This window comes from Triturus cristatus, chromosome 5_1 (genome assembly GCF_964204655.1).
Source record: "Triturus cristatus chromosome 5_1, aTriCri1.1, whole genome shotgun sequence".
NCBI lineage: Eukaryota > Metazoa > Chordata > Amphibia > Caudata > Salamandridae > Triturus > Triturus cristatus.
Genome location: NC_140587.1, coordinates 729,137,587 through 729,161,314, shown reverse-complemented (window position 1 = coordinate 729,161,314; position 23,728 = coordinate 729,137,587). Strand labels below are relative to the sequence as shown.

The 23,728-nt window shown below is 46.6% G+C and overlaps 1 pseudogene; it reads left to right on the top strand.

The window, feature by feature from the left end:
* The first annotated feature begins 5,896 nt into the window (after positions 1 to 5,896).
* The window catches only part of LOC146831413 (phospholipid-transporting ATPase IC-like), a 38,297-nt pseudogene continuing 20,465 nt past the window's right edge, over positions 5,897 to 23,728 (top strand).

Here is a 23,728-nt window from a genome sequence, read left to right as displayed (position 1 = left end):
TTCAGTGTGACATTTTGTTTATAAATTATGTTACCTGTGTAATTATTCTCTTTTCAATTCTAGTTACTTATCCTGTTTTCTATTAGGGTACTGCAATTACCATTATTATTGACAGTGATCCTTTTGTTTTCTGTGATTTTTAATGTGGGCTCTAGCGGTACTCTGGAAGCATTATTCTTCCACTTCAAAGCTGTGGGTGGGGCACTGTTGTGTCATTGTTGCAGTTTTTGAGGTTTCTACTCCAAGTTATGTATCTAATAAGAATGGATTCTTGGAGTTTCAGGCTTGCTTGATATGAGTATGGGCAGATGGTGCAAACAGCTCCAGTCACTGCATATTGAAATTCAGAGTCTGCATACTGAAATTCAGAGTCATTGTGAGCAGACTATTTTACAGAAGGAAATTAACTATGAAAAGGATATCTACTTTATGTGAGAGTAAATAAATAGGATTTGTTTTTCAGATAACATAGAAATCCGGAGCTCTCTCACTGGATTCCTTAGAACCTTTCTTTTAGGTTACATAAACACCAGCCGCTTTTTTTATAGAGTAATGCACACAATTTCTGTTTGTGTAGTGGTGCACCTTTAACAAGGTGCGTCTGTAGCAAACAGACACAGTGCTCCCTATTACATACAATGTGCTGCCCTCAGCTCATCTGCAAACCTGCTGCTACCCTGAGGTCATCGCCTTGGTGGAAGGTGGAGGGACTGTTTGAATAGTTGCTCTGTCTTTCACAGTACAGGCAGTCCCCGGCCTGCATTTCAAAGGGGAGAGTGGGGGTAGAGATCCCCTGGAGGCATGTCCAGTGAGGGACTGCACCCCCCTGCTAGGGATATCTGGTGGGCCATTGGACCCCCCCCCTTGCCTCCTTTTAGAGGGCACACTCTAGGGATGAACTTACAGTGTGCCACCTCTTTGTGGCACACAATCAGAGCACCTCCTGATGGCCTCTTTGCCTCCGAGCCCACATCCTTATTTCGATGCGGGTGCAGAGGAAAAGTATTTCCCTTCATAACCCCATGCAAATGAGCGAACGCCTCCTTAGTCGGTGCTATATATTCGCTGCCACTATCTGTATTACTGAAGGGCTAGCACAAGCATTTTGGCCTAACAGAAGCAGGAATTTCATTACAAAGAATGTCCAAGACTATATTTCCTTCTCGTGGATAGTTTAGAGCCATGGGGTTCTGAAGAATGTAGTTCTCAGTGAGCTCTATATGATGGGAATAGCAACTGCAAAACACAATATTTTTTGGTGATGAATTTAAAAATGAATGTGCATAATTTAAGGGACTATGGTAGTATTGTTCTCTGAATGTCTTGCAGTTCCTAATTCTAGCAGTGCCATAACACTTACTATTTCTCTGCCCTCGACTACAGCAGATGTTCATGCAAGGAATATTTTAGCAGGTTGTTGCCAGGATTTTCTGTGAGTTATAAAATTATATTCACTCTCATCACCTTGTTCCAGGCAGTCTTGTGTCCGAGTCAAGTTAGTGTTGGGTGGCAAAAAGCATATTTGCCATTCACTATAGCAAAAAACGGGGACCAACAAAAAATGTAGATATTACAGGGCATACATATTATTTTATATATTGGTTATATTTCTTCACCACACAATACCATCCTACTAATCCCAATATTGGTCGAGTAGACAAACCAAAAGCCAACTTGTCAGAAATTATTCAAATTAACATCTATTTGACATACTGTTCAAGTTTATGCATTTAAAATCATCGTCAAGTTACCACACTATTCTTTCTAATAACACAATTTAATCAATGAGACATCCAGTCTTACAACTTGAGCATGGTCTGCCTATAGATAGTCAACAACATAATAAATCTCAAAGAATGTATAGAAGCAATTAGTCCGAGTGTCTAATGGCGACATAAAGTGACTTTTCTCTTTCGCCTTCCATTGTGCATTTCACGTTACATACAGTCGATGTTGATCCAGCGCCAATCAGGGATCGATAATCAATAACCACAACGATCTGAAAACATTCAATGGGCCAAATGACACAAAAACTCACCCCCACATGAAATCCACTAAAAGACGCTGAAATTTAGTTTCAAAACTAAATAAATCAGTGTTTCATTATACAAGCTTGTATCTAAAAATTCTAGATAACTAACTGAGCCTGTATACCAAACTTCTTTCCTTTGGTCGATGGACCTAAATTTGAAAAGTTGATGGTAATAATATTAACTGTCTATCTAGCTATATTTACCTAAATACCACAAACTCGTTTTAAGGTTAATTGTTTTATCACCAAATAATGTAAGTATATATCATGTATATATCATACATGTACAGAAAATCACAAGGCAAGCAATGTATTATTCACAAGGATAGAGAGAGAAAATATATAAATGCAAAATAATATCAAACTCTTATCAAATGAATAATTGACATAAAGGAGTGTATAGATGGAGAGTCAAAGGTTTCAGAGACAAAATTTGCATTTGCAAATATTTATGCAAAGTAAGAATAATCTAATTAATACTAACCCAAGGAAAATAAGGAAATACCACCCCTTGGCACAGGGATAGTAGGAGGTCCCCTGAGATAGGTTCAGGGAACAAAGATCATCAGGATGCTTGGCAAAAGGGACAGGAAACAGGTAGGCCTCAGCAAACTGACGGACAGCGACGATCACCCTCTAAGCTTCTGCCAACGCCAACCTAACCACATCTCGAAAGGCACCCCAGTTATACCCTAAAACTTACATGTCCAACCCACAGTAATTGAAACATTCATTACACTTCGGTCTCACATTTTCAAATACTCTCTTTGTTCTTTATTCATTCTTATTATGCTATTCGCGCATTTTCTAAGGACTGTAACATGTTTCGGAAACTGCCGCTTTCGACGGAAGAAATTCAAACATTTCACTTCTTTCCCAAGCCAACTCTTCCGCTTCCTGGCAGGCACACGGCATTTTTCAGCGAAGGTCAACTACTGCCTTTCTCTCCACTCTGTCAGCGCTCGATTTTCAACATGTTAGTTATTCCATTCTCCGGATTTACCCTCTATTATTTGCACAGAATCATAGGCCTGAATGTTTTCTAAAGTAAATAAACACATAACATTATTAATTTTACGAATATTCTTTTCACTGTTGACCTTCAACCACTGTAATAATCTCAATGTTATTTTCCCTAGTAAGAGCATTAGTGTGCATAAGAGCATTTATTGTTGTTAATCTTTAAAAGCAAAGGTAAACGCAGCCTTGTTTTTCATGCATTAGTCTAAGCATTAGTGCATGCATGTGCAAAGCATTTTTCCCCATGTGTTCACACTATTAATAAGTGTTACTGGGGCGTTAATTCGAGCAGGTTTTGTACTTAAAACCCTGCTCCATGAACGTGTGTCAGCTTAGTAACTCCCAGCCTCCTCAGGACTAAAGAAGGTAGTGAGTAAATATTTTAAAAAAAATTAAATAAATCTTCTCGGCTATAAAGACGTGGTGCAGTAGTATCAAAGTGTTATGATGCTAAAATATCATTTTTGGGGTCATACTGGCAATGTTCATTGTTCACACGGAATAGATCAGGCAGAACTCAGTCTGAAGGTGATGGGTCACAGCAATCAATGGAATATGAGGCCAATTAATTGAATCTCACAAACGTATAGGCCAGGGTCTATATATACACCAAGCAACATGGAGTCCGTGCTGTGCTGGTGTTGCAAAGTGCTTAATCAAACAAGTGCACTTTCCTCGTGATAGCTGTAGTACACATATAGGATAGATCACCCATCCATTTTAGCAGGGTGCCTTGTTAACAACACCAATCGAGGGCGTACATGCAGAATGAACCCCATACACAACTGCTGTACCAAATGGTCCAGCCAAACGTGCAGGGGGTGTTTCCATAGAGCCACTAGGATGATTGCCCAAACAGCATTTCAGTGAGGAAGCCATTTCTTAACGGTACGAATCCTCTCGTGCTCTTGCGCATGTTGTTAGGTGCATCGATACTTACAAGTGCATCAACGCATGGCGGGTGACATCAGGGCAAAGTGCACGCCACTTAAGACAGGAAAACCTCTGCCATCTTGTAACATGTGAGAATACAGTCTAGACGCTTGACACTTGTGTACTGATAGCTGAATTAAATCAATTAAACAAAAAAAATCACAAAGTTTCTAGGCATGTAAATCACAGAAAAGCAAAAACTTTACGATCAGTACTGTCCCCTTGAAAGTCATGAATGTACTGCCATGCAATTCATTACCTGAAAAGTGACAGACAGCATATGTAGAGAAAATGCTGCATATGTGCATACTTGAAATCATTGCAAATAGTGAAGTAGGTATTGGAACAAAAGCCCATCTGCTGTAAACAAAATGGAATGACGAGCACCAACCCACATAGGGGGTGTGGTGCCTTTAGTGGCAGCAAGGGGCGGAACCAGGTTAGGAACTCTTCCGGGTTAAGTTACCCCGAAGAGTTTGATCGTCGTGGACCCAGGAAGTGCGTCACGGGCAGGAAACTGGCGGGGGGTTTAAGAACCCAGGGGCAAGGTTGAACCCCCTCTTTGTCCTCTCTCCTCGTGGTCGGTGACATCGGGGCGTCGAGAAGTTACCCGGGAAGCGGTCGGGCAAGCGGTGCTGGAGCTGCCCACAAGGTGAGTGGGCCTCATTAGCATAGTTGTATTCAAGTTAAACAGGTTTGCAGAGTATTTTATAGAATATTAAGCGTTAGTGGAGATATTCGCGATTGGGGGTGGCAGCGATAGCGCGCGTAAAAGAGTCATGCTGCGCTGCTGCCTCGGGTGCAGGAAGTCAGGGTGCGAGCTTCCAGGTCGCGTCCACATCCCGAGATGCCGGGCAAATCACTTAGTCCCCTCGTGCCTGAATGGTGTAATGTAAATACGGGCTATGTAAAGCGCTCCAATACCTTCGGGTCGAGTTTGCGCTATATAAATATGCGAAGCATGCTAGTGTCGCATGGGCACTGCCAGCCGCAGCGATTGATTAATTTGTGTAAATACGGGCATGTAAAACGCTCCAATACCTTCGGGTCGAGATCGCGCTATATAAATACGCAACAACTTCGTCAGCAAATCACGCTAGTGTTGCATCGGCACTTCCCGCCGCAGCGATTGATTAATTAGTGTAAAAGGCCAACAGGCGAACTCAGAAGGCAGCATTGCTTCACGCTCGGACATCACCGAGCAAAGGGTTGTAAATAATCCCTGCCAGTGCGCACGTATGTTTGGGGGGAATGGTGGCCCCCAGGAACTGGGGGACGCGCTGCGGATGGGTGCACACGCACCACATCGGCACAGGGGGCCAAGCTCTGCAGGTATTGGCGCAGGCAAGGGAGAGCACGTCACGCAGTAAATGTCAAGACGGAATTTATAAAATTAAAGTATTGCGCAAACTTCCAAGTTGCCAGCTAGCTCATAGATAACAAGCTTCTCAGAGTGCTTATGTGTGACATTGTCACAATTATCCCTAGTATTATCTTCCTATCTTCCATCAATTAAGTCTTGACAGTGCATAGTTCCTATACAACAGGGTTGCGAGACAACTGGGTTAGCGTAATTATCTGAAGGTTACAGGTTCAGTTCCTTTTCGGAAGAATGGTTAAACTAGGAGTGTACAGGGGAAGTGTCGCAGCGCTGATTGTTGGGATAATGTAGGGCGTGTCAGGCCAGCACAAAAGTTGAGGCGTTGCACAGCACCATAACAAACACGCACGTAAGCTGTGGGGCGCGGGCGTAAAAATAGGATAAAGCATGCGCAGATGTGAGAACGGGTTGATTGGAATGCTGATTAACAGGGGACACCGTGGCAGAGAATATCCCAGTGGTCCTTGGGTCAAAGGAGGTGGGGGTTAAAGGGGCAACGACTAACTGCGATTTGTTTCTTTAAGTACAGAATGCCTCCAAAACGGGCCCAGAAGGGCAAAGGCGCCCCCGCCACCAAGGATGATTTCCGCTCTCTGGCAGAGCTCTGGGAGGTCGCAAAGAAAGGGGGCATCGACTGGGCGCTACGCACGTTGTCCGAGAAAGGAGAGTCGAGCGGGCAACAGGACGTCACACGGGCCAAACGGGCAAGGCGGACACCAGAGCGCTTCAAGGATGCACAGCAAGACAAACACTCTAAAGTCACGGACTCTCAGACTGGTACTCCAGGTGAGGCAGGGTTGAGAGGGCAATCAGCCTTGGAAACGGACATGACACAGCCCACATGCTCAGCTCCCTCAGCGCAACTGAACGGGGCAACCACACAGGCATCTGGAAACGCAACGTCCTCCAACTTAGCGCTGGCAGCGGGCCCCCCAGTGGTGGTGGGGCAAGGTGGGGCAAGGTGGGGCGGCAGGTTCAGCAACACCAGGTGCAATGGCGCAACTGGGGGTGGTAGGGCCCCTAACACCTCAGTCTGCTCCCCGGTGGTAGCGCACCAGGACAGCGGGATAGCCCAAGTGTGGGTCCAATCAGGAGGGGTGGCACAATCCCCTGTGGTAGTGGCGGCAACGACCCAGGGACCAGCCATTAATAGCGGGATATCAGGGCCAGCGGGCCCCATAACAGCACCCCCCCTTGCTGCGGGGACAGCATTAGCGGGGCAGCCCCTTCTCGCACACAGTCCGCTGATTTATGGTTCGGCATCTCTAGTGGTGGCCCCATCAGCGGGGATCACTTAGCATGTACCAGCGGAGACCAGAGAAAAAATATTGGAGGGGAGTTCGTAGATGTCTTTGACCTAATCAATGCGGGGGTAATCCCGGGCAAAAGCAGGACAGGGAAGGAAGGGGAGCTGAAACAGAAGAGAGTGTGGGTGGACTGGACTATTAAGAATTGGGTCAGGGGGTTCGCTATTTATGCGGCTATCATGGTCGAAAGGTATCCCCAAATGGCAGCTCAATTGATCAGTTACATTTCCATGATTCATGGGGCTGCTTCGGAATTCAAGGAACGGGTTGGCTGCAGTATGACAACAAATTTAGGCAAATGAAAGCAGTCCACCCGGCAATAGCTTGGGACCAGCGGGAGATAAACATTTGGCATGGGGTTTTCTATTCAACGGGGCCAGTTAATAAGACGATTCAGCCCTTTCGGGGTGACAGAGGGATGGGTGATAAACAACAGGCCTGTTGGCAGTTCAATAAGAACGAGTGCAACAGGGGCACAGCATGCAAGTTCAAACATTTATGTTCCCTCTGCGGGAAGCTGGGACACCCAGAGAGTAAGTGTTCCAAAAAAGGGGGAAGGCCACAAGAGCAGCCCACACAGAACCAACCCCAGACCAGGGGACGAGGTGCACAAGCACCCTAAGCCATTGCCAACGCCCATACAGCACCATGTATTGATGCACCGTCTTAGTAAATACCTCAGGATAGAAGAGGCTCAAGTCTTACATCAAGGTTTTAAATTTGGCTTTCGCATCCCAACCGATGCTACCCCAGCAGCCACCCCACCGCGCAATCAACGTTCAGTCCTACGAAACCTGGAGGTGGCTAGACAAAAGATTAGGAAAGAGGTGTCCTTAGGGAGGGTGGCAGGCCCCTTCCAACAGCTGCCTAGGCATGACTTAGTATGCTCACCCCTGGGTTTAGTACCTAAGAAAGAGGAAGGAAAATTCCAGTTGATCCACAACTTGTCAAGTCCCCCAGGGCTGTCAGTAAATGACAAACTTGATCCAGACCTATGCACGATTCGTTACATTACCTTTGATGCGGCAATACAGAAGTTGCAGGGGCTGGGTGAGGGTGCGCTGATGGCGAAATCTGACATTGAGGCAGCCTTTCGCCTCTTGCCAGTTCACCCTGAGGACACCAGGCTTCTTGGTTTCACCTTTGAAGGAGAGTTGTACATGAACTTGTGCATGCCAATGGGTTGCTCTATCGCCTGCGCAGTGTTCAAAACGTTCAGCAGGTTTCTGGAATGGGCAGTGCAGGAAATAGTACCGTCAGCTGAGTTGGTGCATTATTTGGATGATTTCCTATTTCTTGGGCCGCCGGGCTCGTCGGCATGCAGGAAGGCCCTGCTGGGCTTCCAGCACCTGGCAGAAGCACTAGGGGTCCCCGTGGCTGCAGAAAAAACTGAGGGGCCGGCAAAACGTTTAACTTTTCTTGGGATAGAAATTGACACAGAGGAGGGAGTGTGCAGACTCCCCCAGGAGAAAGTAGCTTCTTTTGGGGCTGCTGTGGAGGCTTGTTTGACGGCGCACAAAGTGACACTTTGCAAATCCTGGTGGGGCAGCTTAATTTTGCACTCAGGGTGATACCTATGGGCTGGGTGTTTTCTAGAAGCATAGCAAGGGCAATGTCGGGTCTGAGGGCCAAACACCACCACACCAGGCTTTCTGCCGAAGTCAAAACCGATTTGGGGATATGGAAAGATTTTCTGGTAGATTTCAATGGAACGGTCATTTGGCAACAACCTGGTCAGGCAAATGCTGAGTTAGAATTATTCACGAATGCGGCAGGCAGTGTAGGATTTGGAGTGGTTTTAGGTACCAGGTGGTGCATGCAGCATTGGCCGATTGACTGGGCGGTTTCAGGGCTCACCCGCAACATCACCTTTCTTGAGCTATTCCCAATCATTGTGGCAGTACATTTGTGGGGTGACATGCTGGAAAACAAGCATATTATATTTTGGTCTGATAGCATGTCAGCAGTACTGGCCATCAATAATCAGAGAGCTACTTGCCCCTGGGTCCTGCGCCTGCTGAAAGAATTAGTGCTAGGATGTTTGCAGCGCAATGTATACTTTACAGCAAAACACGTGCCGGGGGTGGATAACTCAGTTGCTGACGCCCTGTCTCGTTTCAAGTTGACAGAGTTCCGCGCCAGATGGCCACAGGCAGACAAACAGATGACGTACTTCCGGCGGGGTTATGGAAGCTTGGTGCCCCACAGCTCCCGAGTTGATAACTGCGTAATTGGCCCCCAAGACTAAGAGTATGTATGAGAAGTCATGGCAGGCATACCTGTCTACCATTGGGGGGTCGGACGCGGTAGAGAGATTGTCAACACAAAGTGTTCTGGTATTCATAGTCAGACAAAAAGAGGGCGGCAAATCGCTGTCCATGGTGAGGAGACAGTTATCAGCAATAGCCTTTTATGCAGGTCTGGGGGGGGTGGCAGACCCTACAAAGGACCCAAGAGTAAAAAGGGCAATGAGGGGGTGGGAACGTCTGGTGCCAGGGACAAAAGACAATAGGAGACCGATTGATGCTGGCAGATTGTCAAACATCTTAGAAGCATTACCGCAGATCTGATTTTCTCCTTATGAAACACTTTTGCTGAGACTAGCGTACTCATTAGCTTTCTTTGGGGCCTTCAGGGTGTCAGAATCAAAGGCAGATAACGAGGGAGGCTTACGCCTGGAGGATGTGATCTTAACCGGGGAAGCTATGAAGGTCAGAGTTCGGAGGTCCAAGACAGACCTGTTGGGCAAGGGGATGTGGGTCCAACTGGGGGCAGTGGCGGGGGCTACTTTTTGTCCGGTAACCCTGGCTCACGGGTTTTTCCAGATTAGACCGAGGGGGGTGGATCAGAGGGCGCTGGTGCATGCGGATGGTACACCCCTTACTAGATTTCAATTCACCAGGATATGCAAGAGAGCATTGGAAAATTTGGGGTTGGAAACAACGCACTTCATGTCTCATTCATTCCGCATCGGGGCAGCCACAACGGCGGCAGCTTTGGGCCTCCCGGGCGACACGATTAAGAGGGTGGGACGATGGAAGTCCTCATGTTTTGAACGTTACGTATGCCCTCACCTCGCATGAAGCCTGCCTCTCCCCCTTTTGCACCCCTCCCCCCCCCATTCCCCCCCAGTGGCTGATTCTGTCTCCTTTGCAATTTTGATCCAGGTATCCCGGATCAGAGAACAAGGGTTTGTTGGTGCGGCCACTCCTTTATACACAGAGCAAGGCTCTTCTTCAGCAGAGCACGCGAAGACAGATGGCTGGAGGGGGTCAACCACCATTGGGTAGGGGTCGGTGGTCAGCGTCTAGCAGACGTGCCAAAGAACCTGCGGGATGCCATGGCCAAGGGCATGCCAGTCCCAGATGTGCTGGTGATTCATTCAGGTGGCAATGATATGATCCCAGCGGGAAGGAGGGGAGTTAAGGAAGCACTGTTCTCTACCCTGTCTGTGGTGAGGAACATGTTTCCGGACGCAAAAATATTTTGGTCGGAGGTGATCCCACGCCAAGTATGGGCTAATGGAGCGCCGGCTAGGGCTATCAATAAATCAGTGAAGAGGTTGAATCAGTCGGCGGCCGAAATCCTGAAGAAATCTCGCATCAGTACCATTAGGCACAAACTAATACAAGTGACAAGTCTTGGGCTGTATGCACCCGATGGAGTGCACCTGTCACAGGCAGGGATGGAGTTGTTTGTACACACCATCTTGGGGGCTCTGGCGGTGGAAGTAGAAGGATCGAGGGGGGGAGGGCGAGTCCGCCAGGGAGCGCCTCGCCCTGTGGCGGGGTCCTGGACAAGAGACATGTCAGGGACTCGAGTTGGCGGCGGCTGCTTGGCCCCAGAACAGGGTGCGCAGCCTATTGTGGGCTCCGGGCTGGCGGGAGAGGGGGCTGACCTGCTGGTGGCCCTGGACTCTCTGGCCCTACCCAGGAAGCCGGTGCTAGTTATCAGCAGTGATGAAACTACCTGTGGCTCTGTTGGCCGGTGGGCGGTCAGCACTAAAGAGAGCAGGGTATCTTGGTTGGGGCCTGCTTGCACAACCCACGGCAAACGCCCTGTGGAGAGTCAAATGTAAATATAAATGTACAGATGAAATATATAACCTGATATCTTATTGGCGTGCTGTGGTGTATTGAATAAAGCACTAATAAAGTTGTTGAAGAGATTAACATTGAGTGAAAAAGTTAAACTGGTGGTAGCATTTTAAAATTAATAAAGACTACGCTGAGAAGACCAAATACAGTCTGACGTGTCTTAAATGGGGGTATTCCACACGATAAGGGTGGGGGAAGGACGAAGGTGAGGTGAATTGCACATTGTCTGCCAACTATAAAACGCAGATGTATTGCAATTACATTATCTCTTATGCACCTCCCTTTATTTACATGTTTAGAGACACAAATTCATAGATTTACCATCTTTCCCAAAGAAGCAATCAGAATTGCAGTGAATAACAATATACCAATGTGTTAGCCATCTGCTTTACTTCTGATCAATGATCGTAGTTCATCATGTTCATTGAGCCCTTCAACAGGCGTTTGTAATATCTCAATTTATTTCACTTCAGTTCATGATAGTAGTGATTCCATTGACATTCCTCTCCCATCCGTGGAAGCCACGAAGATTACAATCCATTGTATGGTGTTTTCTGTGTGTCCCATACTCTCATAATGCTGTACAAGTGGTGCCCTTGTGTCTTCCATCGAATTCTTAATCCTTATCGTAAAGTACGGTTCTTCACAGGATGACTAGTTTGTTCAATGTGAGGTTTACATCAAGGGCATAGTATGCAGTTCACAACATATTTGGTGTTGCAGTTCTAGAATCTTTGTTTGGGAAGGGTTTTCCCATTTATTGTCACTTGTTTAGAATTACTTTTGAACTGGCATGCTTTACAATACTCGCATATATGATATCCCTGATTAGGGGGCAAATTCAAAGATCATCCAAACCCTCAGCTTCTGCTTTCCTAGCAGCCTAAACAATATGTTGATGTAAATTATTTGCCCTTTTGAAAGAAAAGAGAGGGCTGTGAATATGAAGATTAGCCAACATTTTTCACTTAGAATTTATCATCTTTTTGATCTTATTCGCTTTTGAGGTTAATGTCAATACACAGGTTAGAGGAGTGATTTATGTTCCTTTTGGGATGAGTGGAGTCTTTGGAGGAGTGAACCAAGCTCCCATTAAAGCACCCTTGATTAGCCCGTTCTTGTTGGCTCATTTGCACCAGCACTAGCACTTTGGCCGGAGGCAGTCGGGGACTCCAACCCCCAATGTCCCTTGCGCCTGGCAGCGCCGCGTCATGCTCCAACGCGCCGGAGGCGCATAAAGGAACTCTCGGGCTCCCGCAACGCGGGATGTGTGCAGGCATGCCCGGGCCGTTCCTGTCGGAGCCTGGAGGACGCTGGGCTGGGCCACTCCTCTAACAACTGCTCTCCAGGAGGTACACCACTGAGCCCTTACTTGTTTATTGCTACTCTATATTGTGGCTGGGTGTTATTCTTAAGCTTGTTCTGACTGTTTGGCCTCCTGCTGGTTTCAGTGATCGGGACCAAGGGACTCAGGGACAAAAATAGGGGCACTATTCGACGGTCCCACTGACACCATTGGTTGACTTTTTCTTGTTCCTTGGTTCCTCAACGTGTTCTGTATTAGCGTATTATTGCTGTGTAACAGTACCCTAAAAACACAAAATTTTAACCATGGGGAAGAGGAAGGCAGCTGAGGGGTCCACTGTTGCCACAAAAATAAATAAAACAAAAAGACTAGTTAAATCTGCTGGTGGGAACTCTGTTATCGACCAAATTGTTAATTTAGTCATTGACTGTGAGGAACTGTTACATTCAGATGCACCAGTATAGCGAGAGACCGTAATTACTCTGGACTCCACCCCAGTAGGCACTCCCACTGTCCAATTCCGCGTACCCAGCATGTTTGGAAAGGCAGCCACACAACCCATGGTTATGCCTGCTACCCAGGGGAAACCCCTTAGCCTGGATGCGCCCGACTTATTTCATCCACGTGCCATAACTGACATTGTCCATTGTAGCAATTGTTTTTTACCATTGTCTAATTTATGTGATGATATTACTGTCTCTGATCTCTCTTCTAATCACCCTGTAGAGACTATGGGCCATATCAGCAACACCCGGCGATAATTATCGCTAAGCGCTCTTAGCGTGGATTTTTATGGCTGAGATGGCGTGCTATTAGCAACGCTTATCTCCTCAGCGATAAAAATCCTCACACTAACTGCCTAACGTGAGATTATCGCTGGAAACCCAGCGATAATCTCACGCAATGTGGCATTAGCTAGTTGATAGGAACTCACAAACTTAGCCATGATATCCACCTTCCATAGGATATCATGGCTAAGTCAGTCCTGAAGCAGGCGTAAGGAAAGTAGCGATAACAGGGGTTATCGCTACTTTTCCTGACGCTATGCTTTATAGCGTGGGGCTTGATGATAGGAGAAATGTCGCTTAGCGACATTTCTCCTGTCATGTTAGGTCAGGAACGCCCACTTTGCATCTCATTAGTGATGCAACGCTGGGCGTTAGGAATCCCCACGCTAAAGCAAGTTTTCACGCGTTAGCGTGGCCTTGCTAATTAGGCAATTTATTATCTCCAGCTTGTAAATATGCCCCTATGTTGTCAGGACCCCCAGCACATACAAGCAAGGAGTGCATTGATTTAACCTATGAATTGGGAACTGAAGTAGGTGAGCTAAAAAGTGCCATCTTTAGACTGCTCTCTATACAAAATAAGCTTAAATGCGCAAACCATACTGACACATCAACAATTCAGTATAGCCAGTCTACCCAGACCATTCAAACCATTCTGACCACTCAGACCACTAAACAATCAGAATCACAGCAGTTTCATTATTTACAGGGGTCTTATGAACCACAAGAGGCAGATAGTAGGAACAGTAGACCTCAATGCCTTCAACCATTCTTTCGGTACCCTCAGTACCCCTAGCGAAGTATTGGAGCATATTTGGAGTATATGGAACAATAATATCTCGAGTAGCCCCAGTCTATTTAATTCTCGTCAGCTACAGCAATTAAATCCAGCAAGGATTTCTAATCCCCAATATGATACTATTAACAGAGAGCAGAATTATATTTCTGCCCCTTGCCCCAGAAACAGATCCAATGATTTAAAGAGTCAAGTTGTTATGACCAATGTACCAAAACTACAGTCTTATATCAAGTAGGATTCTGAAGATTCTTTGATATGTAAAGTTATCCATTGGATTAGGCCTACTAAAGGCTGTCGCTCGGTTATTCGAGAAGATATCATCTGTGCCCAAATGAGCTCCCTTAAGAACTCAGTTTTTGATGTAACAGATCTTACATTTAAAGATGCTAGGATGGTATATGACCTAGTGGCCCTAGATATCAGAAAAAAAACCTCAAGTAATTCATCCATTAGATTTAAGTATTGTAGGCATGGAGCGGATGCACAACAGTGCCTTAAACTAAGGCAGGGGTCCGCATCCGATATACAAGAGGTAGATTGACTCAGGAACATTACCAGCTTTTCATGCCATACTTCAGTCCCGTTCCGGCCAAAAAGCAGCAGTGTATTTATAGTAAAGCCAGATAATGTTACCCAAATACAATCATTTAGTAGTAATACAAGGGGTGAGTCTAACTTGATTGTTCAAATCTGTGGCCAAATAGGGAAGTATGGAGGTTCTTTGCACTCCTTCCTAGACTATCCAGTTTATGAAAGTGATTCAATTCCTAAACCCCTGGGAGATAGCTACACTGCTGAACCGTCTACTAGTAATTTGCATCTGGCAGCAAATACCGATGCACTATTTAACAACACCACTAGTATGGCCAAGACCATGCCCCCATTGCAGCTATATTCAACTACCTGATTGCCTTATTCAGCAAGGGACAGCGTGCAGCTATGTAATGTAGATACTTACGGATGCCCACCCATATCTAACAATGAGGTAAAACATAGACTAACTTTAATCTCTTGGAACCAGGCGGGGATTCATTCTAAACTCCAAGACCGCGAATGGTATTCTTACATAGGCAAAAACGACATCTATATTTTCCAAGAGACCCAGGATGTGGACAGGGTGCACATAAATGGCTATTCCACATAGAGCGTGGAAGCTAACCCACCTGAAACAATGGGCAGGGCTAGCGGAGTGCAGATAATTCTTGTAAAGAACATTTTAGCCTGTAAGTACAAGTAATTATCAATAAAATCCCAAGATATTCTGGGAATCCAGCTTGCCTTCCCGACGGGCCTAAACATGACCTTGTTTAATGTTTATGCTAGGTCAGAACCATATAGCAGCAAATCTCCTGTACTTTCGCTGCTAGATGACTTGGTAGGAGCATACCAAACCAATTCTAAAATCATAGTTTCCTGGGACATTAACTCTTCTTTTGAACCCTCTTCTTTATTAAGCACCTTACTTGAGGAAGAGGATGAGGCGTGGGGTATACCTAATTTGGTAGCCAGTGAACATTGCCATTGAATAACGTCAGTCTCCCTGCAGATTGCTTCTTTGATCACAGGAAGGAGCTTGAGGACATGCAAGAGGAAAACTGCATCTGACTTAAGCAGGCAGGCCACTTTCAAACGGGGTGCAGTACCAGCATTATCGATTATATTTTAGTCGATGTAAGAATCTGGTTCCTAGTGGAGGATAAGACTATTGATCAGAGGTCTGACAGCAATCACAATCCCTTGTTGTTAAAATTGATGGGTACTGCCTTGGACAGGTCTTTACCAAGCTGTATTTCCAGAATAGCAAAGCCCCCTGTAACCAGTAACTGTAGAAGAGTTACCTGGCCCAAATTCTTAGCAGACTAGGGCTTATACACTGGCATCTATGAGCTTTTTATACATTTTTGACTGGTTTGAGCAGCAGTTTGGACTGTGCACTTTCGTTTGAATTAATTCCCATAACATCGGTACACAGAGCGGCTTCTGATTTAGTAATGCGTGATTTGCTATGGAAAACAATGCGTGACTTAAGTGCTTCATTAGATCTAGTAACATTGATAGCTAAATTACACAAGGATAATTATGCCCAGGTCAGAAGGGGGGGGGGGTGGAAAGGTGAATTAACTGAGAAGATATCCATATAGCGAGGGGTGCGCCAGGGGTGTGTCCTTGCTCTCACATTTTTTTCTCTATTTATTAATGATGTAGCAAGCAGACTGTTGGACTGCAGGAATGATACCCCCACAAAGAACAGAGCGAAAGTCACAATCCTGCTCTTTGCAAATGATTCTTTACTCATATCCACAACACCCATGGGCGTGCAAAGTTTAATGTATACATTTTTAGACTTCTACAGGGACAGGAGTTTGGAACTTAAGGCTGCTAAAACAAAATACATGGTGTTTGGGAAAGTGCGGGGGGACTACGTGAGATCAGGAATGTATGCAAACCCCTTGAGCGGGTAAAACACTTTGATTACCTTGGCATAAGACTGAGTGAGTCTCTTAGTTCAGAACAACAGTTAGACAAGAGTTAGACAAGAGTTACCTTGTCTTATGTTATAGGTCTAAATCAATATTGAGATTCCATAAACTGTCAATCCCTAACTCCAGCACTGGAAGTCTATCTTGCCAAAGGCCAAAGTGGATCACTGAATGGAGCACGGATATGGGGCCATACTAACGTAAACAAATTAATGATCTGTGAAAATATCTTTGCCATCATCACCCCATTGATCACCTTCTTTTGTGACCTAAGGATGAAGAGAATAGGTGACATGGCCGCTTTAAAACTCCTGATCTACTTGCTTTGATTGTGGACAACACCCCAACTCACTGATTATCGTAACTATGAGGGAGGTATTGATGATCGCTGGTGCTAAAAAACTACAGTGGTTTAAACCCATCGCAGACTGGTGCAAATTAATAAATATGTTGGATTTACGGAAATGTCCAGATAAGGCAACAAGAGTTGATCTACTAAGACTAAAAGCCAGGTATTGGGCGTGGTGGGGAAGCATTATGCTACTAAATCAGCTAATGGCCAGCTAATATCAAAATTTGTAATTGTTAAATCATGTCCGCGATTTGAACCCTTTTTGGATCAAATCTCGCCCCCCCCTTGCTAAAAGTTTATATGTCAGATTCAGATATGGCAACCTGCTCCTAAAGTTTTCCGGAAATGAGGCTGTTGGTTTATTATTAGATTTATGTGCTGCCTGCACTAGAGCAAAAGAGACTGAAGTACATGTACTTTTCTTTTGCCCTAAATACCAACAGATACGCAGGGGTGGATAAGACCAATCTCCCTAAACCTTGGAGTCAGGCAATATCAGATTGCATATAGAATCTTAAAAACGGATGTATCAGGGCCAATAGTCTTAGCTGTTAGTCACTTTTTATTTTCCTTTTGGATAACTCGACAGAAGCTTTTATCTTAGACTGCATTGTGAAGATAAATGTTTCCGATTGTGAAACATTGGCCAATGGAATTAATGTATTGTGTATTGAATTTGAGTTCCTTTTTTTCATGTCTTCCTAATCGGCGTGGTTATTAGCTGGAAAGTTGATATTCAGAAGCTTCTTTTTATGCTTTTTAATGTGGGTTTATACTTCGATCACTTTTTATTCATATCTTAAATTAAGTATCTGAAATTTACTCTTGTTTTAGATTGTGAACTGATGATTGTTTTATTCTTGTACACTTTGATGGTTTGAAACAAATAACCGAATAGTGTTATTTGAAGTGACTAGCTTCTTAGTGTACCTCCTTTTTATTTGTTCCTTGCATCATTAGAAAAATATACCTCTTTATGGGTACAGTTCATGTGTATGCACAGTAACTGTCTATAAAGGAGACTTGCTTAGGAGATCTTGGATGACAACTCTAAGAATTTGAAAAAGCATTCTTGTCTATAGCTTAAGTGTAGAAGCCTATACATAACTGCCCAATATCAGCTAAGATCTATAAATTCCCCAAATTCTGCTTCACATTACTGAATGCCATGGTGAAATTCAGATCAGCTGTATGTTGATTTAGGAACTCCTGGAACCTAGTTAAACCCGTCTTGGCACCCTGCGAGGTAAAGGAAAGGTTGTCAATGTACCTCCGCCATGATATTTAAATGGATTGATCTCTCCATAGATACATTTATCTTCAGAATGGAACATGTAGATATTTACTGCCTCTGGTACTAAGGTAGGCCCCATTGCTACTCCTTTAACCTGTAAGAATAGTAAATTCTTAAAGGTGAGTTCAACTAGAACTAATTCAGTGGGAAATACATGGTGTTGTGATCTTCTTTTCAAGGTGTCTTTAATCACAGCTATGGCATCCTCCTGAGTGATGTTAGTAGAAAGAGACTCAAAGTCCATAGTGGCTAGGAACTCTGCAGAGGGATCAAAAGTTAACCCTTCAAATTGTATACTAAAGTTCAAGAAATTGCGAACAAATGCCTTGGTTTAAGTACAAACGGTTTAAGGAAAAAATAATTGGCCCGATTGACAAAGGTAAACTTACACTTTTGTGTAGGATTGTTCTTTTTTGCTATTCACAAACAAACAATTTAGTATTAAGTTTACGACTATGGAGAGTCTGTAGGTGAGACGGAGAACTCTGCATATAAAAAGATAGGACAGGCCTATCTTTTTATGTGCTGAGTCTCTGCATTTGTAAGCCTACTATTAAATTAAATGTTTGTGAATAGCGAAAAAGAGTAAACATTATATTGAACAACCGGTTTGATCAGTAAACTACCTCCTGAGATGATGGGTTGCCCCAGGGGATTTTGATCACTTTGTGAATTTTAGAAAGTACATATATTACGAATGTGCATGAGTCTTTCTTCTTTAGGAAATCAAATTCCTTATAGCTGATTTCGGCCCCGGGGACCCATCCCCCGGGGCATGGCCACATGTTTATTCTTTAAAAAAAAAAAAATTTAAGGAGGGGGACAGCGTGGCACCCATCCTGAGGCCATTATTTGCCCCGGGGACCCCATCCCCTGGGGCTGTGCCTCGATCTTTTTTTATTGTTTACATTTTCAAATTGTTAATTAGGGAGGGGGCAGCCTGGCCCTCCTCCCCTGAGCCATTTCTGGCCATGGGGTCTCCATCCCCCAGCGCCGGCCCTCAGTGTTGGGGACCGTGGGGGGAGCCCCGATGCCCCCACAGTCCCTGCCGGCTCCCCAACTCCTGCGGGAGCCAGCATTGCTTTTGGGCAAGGGGAGCTGCTACCATGCAGCTCCCTATGCCCAAAAGCAATTCTGTTTTGCTTCTTGGAAGAGAGAGCAGGTTTCCTCCTCTCGCTTTCAAGAAGCAAATCAATAGTCCAATTGGTAGCACACTGCTCCACCTACCAGCGTGTTGCCCCAAAGAATTGTGGTCCCTGAAGTCAGATTCGGCGGGTACGCCTATACCCGAGTCTTGAGTGCAAGTGTGTGTAGCCTTAGCCATCCCTGGACACGTGTTTAGAGGTAGTTGCCTCTCATCAGCAGGGAGTAGGTGAGTGTGTAGGGTTGCTGTGTAGGCTGCTAAAATAAGTTTTCTCAGGTAAAGTACCTCTCGTAGCGCGCAGGTGCGTAACCATGAGCTCGTCAGCTCCACCGGCTCAAGGAGCCTGAATATTAACAAAAGTCCAATTGGTCGCACACTGCTCCACCTACCAGCATGTTGCCCCAAAGAATTGTGGTCCCTGAAGTCAGCTTCGGCGGGTACGCCTATGGCCGAGTCTTGAGTGCAAGTGTGTGTAGCTTTAGCCATCCCTGGACACGTGTTTCGAGGTAGTTGCCTCTCGTCAGCAGGGTGTAGGTGAGTGTGTAGGGTTGCTGTGTAGGCTGCTAAAATAAGTGTTCTCAGGTAAAGTACCTCTCGTAGCGCGCAGGTGCGTAACCATGAGCTCGTCAGCTCCACCGGCTCAAGGAGCCTGAATATTAACAAAAGTCCAATTGGTCGCACACTGCTCCACCTACCAGCGTGTTGCCCCAAAGAATTGTGGTCCCTGAAGTCAGCTTCGGCGGGTACGCCTATGCCCGAGTCTTGAGTGCAAGTGTGTGTAGCGTTAGCCATCCCTGGACACGTGTTTAGAGGTAGTTGCCTCTCGTCAGCAGGGAGTAGGTGAGTGTGTAGGGTTGCTGTGTAGGCTGCTAAAATAAGTGTTCTCAGCTAAAGTACCTCTCGTAGCGCGCAGGTGCGTAACCATGAGCTCCTCAGCTCCACCGGCGCAAGGAGTCTGAATATTAACAAAAGTCCAATTGGTCGCACACTGCTCCACCTACCAGCGTGTTGCCCCAAAGAATTGTGGTCCCTGAAGTCAGCTTCGGCGGGTACGCCTATGCCCGAGTCTTGAGTGCAAGTGTGTGTAGCGTTAGCCATCCCTGGACACGTGTTTCGAGGTAGTTGCCTCTCATCAGCAGGGAGTAGGTGAGTGTGTAGGGTTGCTGTGTAGGCTGCTAAAATAAGTGTTCTCAGATAAAGTACCTCTCGTAGCGCGCAGGTGCGTAACCATGAGCTCATCAGCTCCACCGGCTCAAGGAGCCTGAATATTAACAAAAGTCCAATTGGTCGCACACTGCTCCACCTACCAGCATGTTGCCCCAAAGAATTGTGGTCCCTGAAGTCAGCTTCGGCGGGTACGCCTATGCCCGAGTCTTGAGTGCAAGTGTGTGTAGCGTTAGCCATCCCTGGACACGTGTTTCGAGGTAGTTGCCTCTCATCAGCAGGGAGTAGGTGAGTGTGTAGGGTTGCTGTGTAGGCTGCTAAAATAAGTGTTCTCAGGTAAAGTACCTCTCGTAGCGCGCAGGTGCGTAACCATGAGCTCGTCAGCTCCACCGGCTCAAGGAGCCTGAATATTAACAAAAGTCCAATTGGTCGCACACTGCTCCACCTACCAGCGTGTTGCTCCAAAGAATTGTGGTCCCTGAAGTCAGCTTCGGCGGGTACGCCTATGCCCGAGTCTTGAGTGCAAGTGTGTGTAGCGTTAGCCATCCCTGGACACGTGTTTCGAGGTAGTTGCCTCTCGTCAGCAGGGAGTAGGTGAGTGTGTAGGGTTGCTGTGTAGGCTGCTAAAATAAGTGTTCTCAGGTAAAGTACCTCTCGTAGCGCGCAGGTGCGTAACCATGAGCTCGTCAGCTCCACCGGCTCAAGGAGCCTGAATATTACCAAAAGTCCAATTGGTCGCACACTGCTCCACCTACCAGCATGTTGCCCGAAAGAATTGTGGTCCCTGAAGTCAGCTTTGGCGGGTACGCCTATGCCCGAGTCTTGAGTGCAAGTGTGTGTAGCGTTAGCCATCCCTGGACACGTGTTTCGAGGTGGTTGCCTCTCGTCAGCAGGGAGTAGGTGAGTGTGTAGGGTTGCTGTGTTGGCTGCTAAAATAAGTGTTCTCAGGTAAAGTACCTCTCGTAGCGCGCAGGTGCGTAACCATAAGCTCGTCAGCTCCACCAGCTCAAGGAGCCTGAATATTAACAAAAGTCCAATTGGTCGCACACTGCTCCACCTACCAGCGTGTTGCCCCAAAGAATTGTGGTCCCTGAAGTCAGCTTCGGCGTGTACGCCTATGCCCGAGTCTTGAGTGCAAGTGTGTGTAGCGTTAGCCATCCCTGGACACGTGTTTCGAGGTGGTTGCCTCTCGTCAGCAGGGAGTAGGTGAGTGTGTAGGGTTGCTGTGTAGGCTGCTAAAATAAGTGTTCTCTGGTAAAGTACCTCTCGTAGCGCGCAGGTGCGTAACCATGAGCTTGTCAGCTCCACCGGCTCAAGGAGCCTGAATATTAACAAAAGTCCAATTGGTCGCACACTGCTCCACCTACCAGCGTGTTGCCCCAAAGAATTGTGGTCCCTGAAGTCAGCTTCGGCGGGTACGCCTATGCCCGAGTCTTGAGTGCAAGTGTGTGTAGCGTTAGCCATCCCTGGACACGTGTTTCGAGGTAGTTGCCTCTCGTCAGCAGGGAGTAGGTGAGTGTGTAGGGTTGCTATGTAGGCTGCTAAAATAAGTGTTCTCAGGTAAAGTACCTCTCGTAGCGCGCAGGTGCGTAACCATGAGCTCGTCAGCAACACCGGCTCAAGGAGCCTGAATATTAAAAAAAGTCCAATTGGTCGCACACTGCTCCACCTACCAGCGTGTTGCCCCAAAGAATTGTGGTACCTGAAGTCAGCTTCGGCGGGTACGCCTATGCCCGAGTCTTGAGTGCAAGTGTGTGTAGCGTTAGCCATCCCTGGACACGTGTTTCGAGGTACTTGCCTCTCGTCAACAGGGAGTAGGTGAGTGTGTAGGGTTGCTGTGTAGGCTGCTAAAATAAGTGTTCTCAGGTAAAGTACCTCTCGTATCGCGCAGGTGCGTAACCATGAGCTCATCAGCTCCACCGGCTCAAGGAGCCTGAATATTAACAAAAGTCCAATTGGTCGCACACTGCTCCACCTACCAGCATGTTGCCCCAAAGAATTGTGGTCCCTGAAGTCAGCTTCGGCGGGTACGCCTATGCCCGAGTCTTGAGTGCAAGTGTGTGTAGCGTTAGCCATCCCTGGACACGTGTTTCGAGGTAGTTGCCTCTCATCAGCAGGGAGTAGGTGAGTGTGTAGGGTTGCTGTGTAGGCTGCTAAAATAAGTGTTCTCAGGTAAGGTACCTCTCGTAGCGCGCAGGTGCGTAACCATGAGCTCGTCAGCTCCACCGGCTCAAGGAGCCTGAATATTAACAAAAGTCCAATTGGTCGCACACTGCTCCACCTACCAGCGTGTTGCTCCAAAGAATTGTGGTCCCTGAAGTCAGCTTCGGCGGGTATGCCTATGCTCGAGTCTTGAGTGCAAGTGTGTGTAGCGTTAGCCATCCCTGGACACGTGTTTCGAGGTAGTTGCCTCTCGTCAGCAGGGAGTAGGTGAGTGTGTAGGGTTGCTGTGTAGGCTGCTAAAATAAGTGTTCTCAGGTAAAGTACCTCTCGTAGCGCGCAGTTGCGTAACCATGAGCTCGTCAGCTCCACCGGCTCAAGGAGCCTGAATATTAACAAAAGTCCAATTGGTCGCACACTGCTCCACCTACCAGCGTGTTGCCCCAAAGAATTGTGGTCCCTGAAGTCAGCTTCGGTGGGTACGCCTATGCCCAAGTCTTGAGTGCAAGTGTGTGTAGCGTTAGCCATCCCTGGACATGTGTTTCGAGGTGGTTGCCTCTCGTCAGCAGGGAGTAGGTGAGTGTGTAGGGTTGCTGTGTAGGCTGCTAAAATAAGTGTTCTCTGGTAAAGTACCTCTCGTAGCGCGCAGGTGCGTAACCATGAGCTCGTCAGCTCCACCGGCTCAAGGAGCCTGAATATTAACAAAAGTCCAATTGGTCGCACACTGCTCCACCTACCAGCGTGTTGCCCCAAAGAATTGTGGTCCCTGAAGTCAGCTTCGGCGGGTACGCCTATGCCCAAGTCTTGAGTGCAAGTGTGTGTAGCGTTAGCCATCCCTGGACACGTGTTTCGAGGTAGTTGCCTCTCGTCAGCAGGGAGTAGGTGAGTGTGTAGGGTTGCTGTGTAGGCTGCTAAAATAAGTGTTCTCAGGTAAAGTACCTCTCGTATCGCGCAAGTGCGTAACCATGAGCTCATCAGCTCCACCGGCTCAAGGAGCCTGAATATTAACAAAAGTCCAATTGGTCGCACACTGCTCCACCTACCAGCGTGTTGCCCCAAAGAATTGTGGTCCCTGAAGTCAGCTTCGGCGGGTACGCCTATGCCCGAGTCTTGAGTGCAAGTGTGTGTAGCGTTAGCCATCCCTGGACACGTGTTTCGAGGTAGTTGCCTCTCATCAGCAGTGAGTAGGTGAGTGTTTAGGGTTGCTGTGTAGGCTGCTAAAATAAGTGTTCTCAGGTAAAGTACCTCTCGTAGCGCGCAGGTGCGTAACCATGAGCTCGTCAGCTCCACCGGCTCAAGGAGCCTGAATATTAACAAAAGTCCAATTGGTCGCACACTGCTCCACCTACCAGCGTGTTGCCCCAAAGAATTGTGGTCCCTGAAGTCAGCTTCGGCGGGTACGCCTATGCCCGAGTCTTGAGTGCAAGTGTGTGTAGCGTTAGCCATCCCTGGACACGTGTTTCGAGGTAGT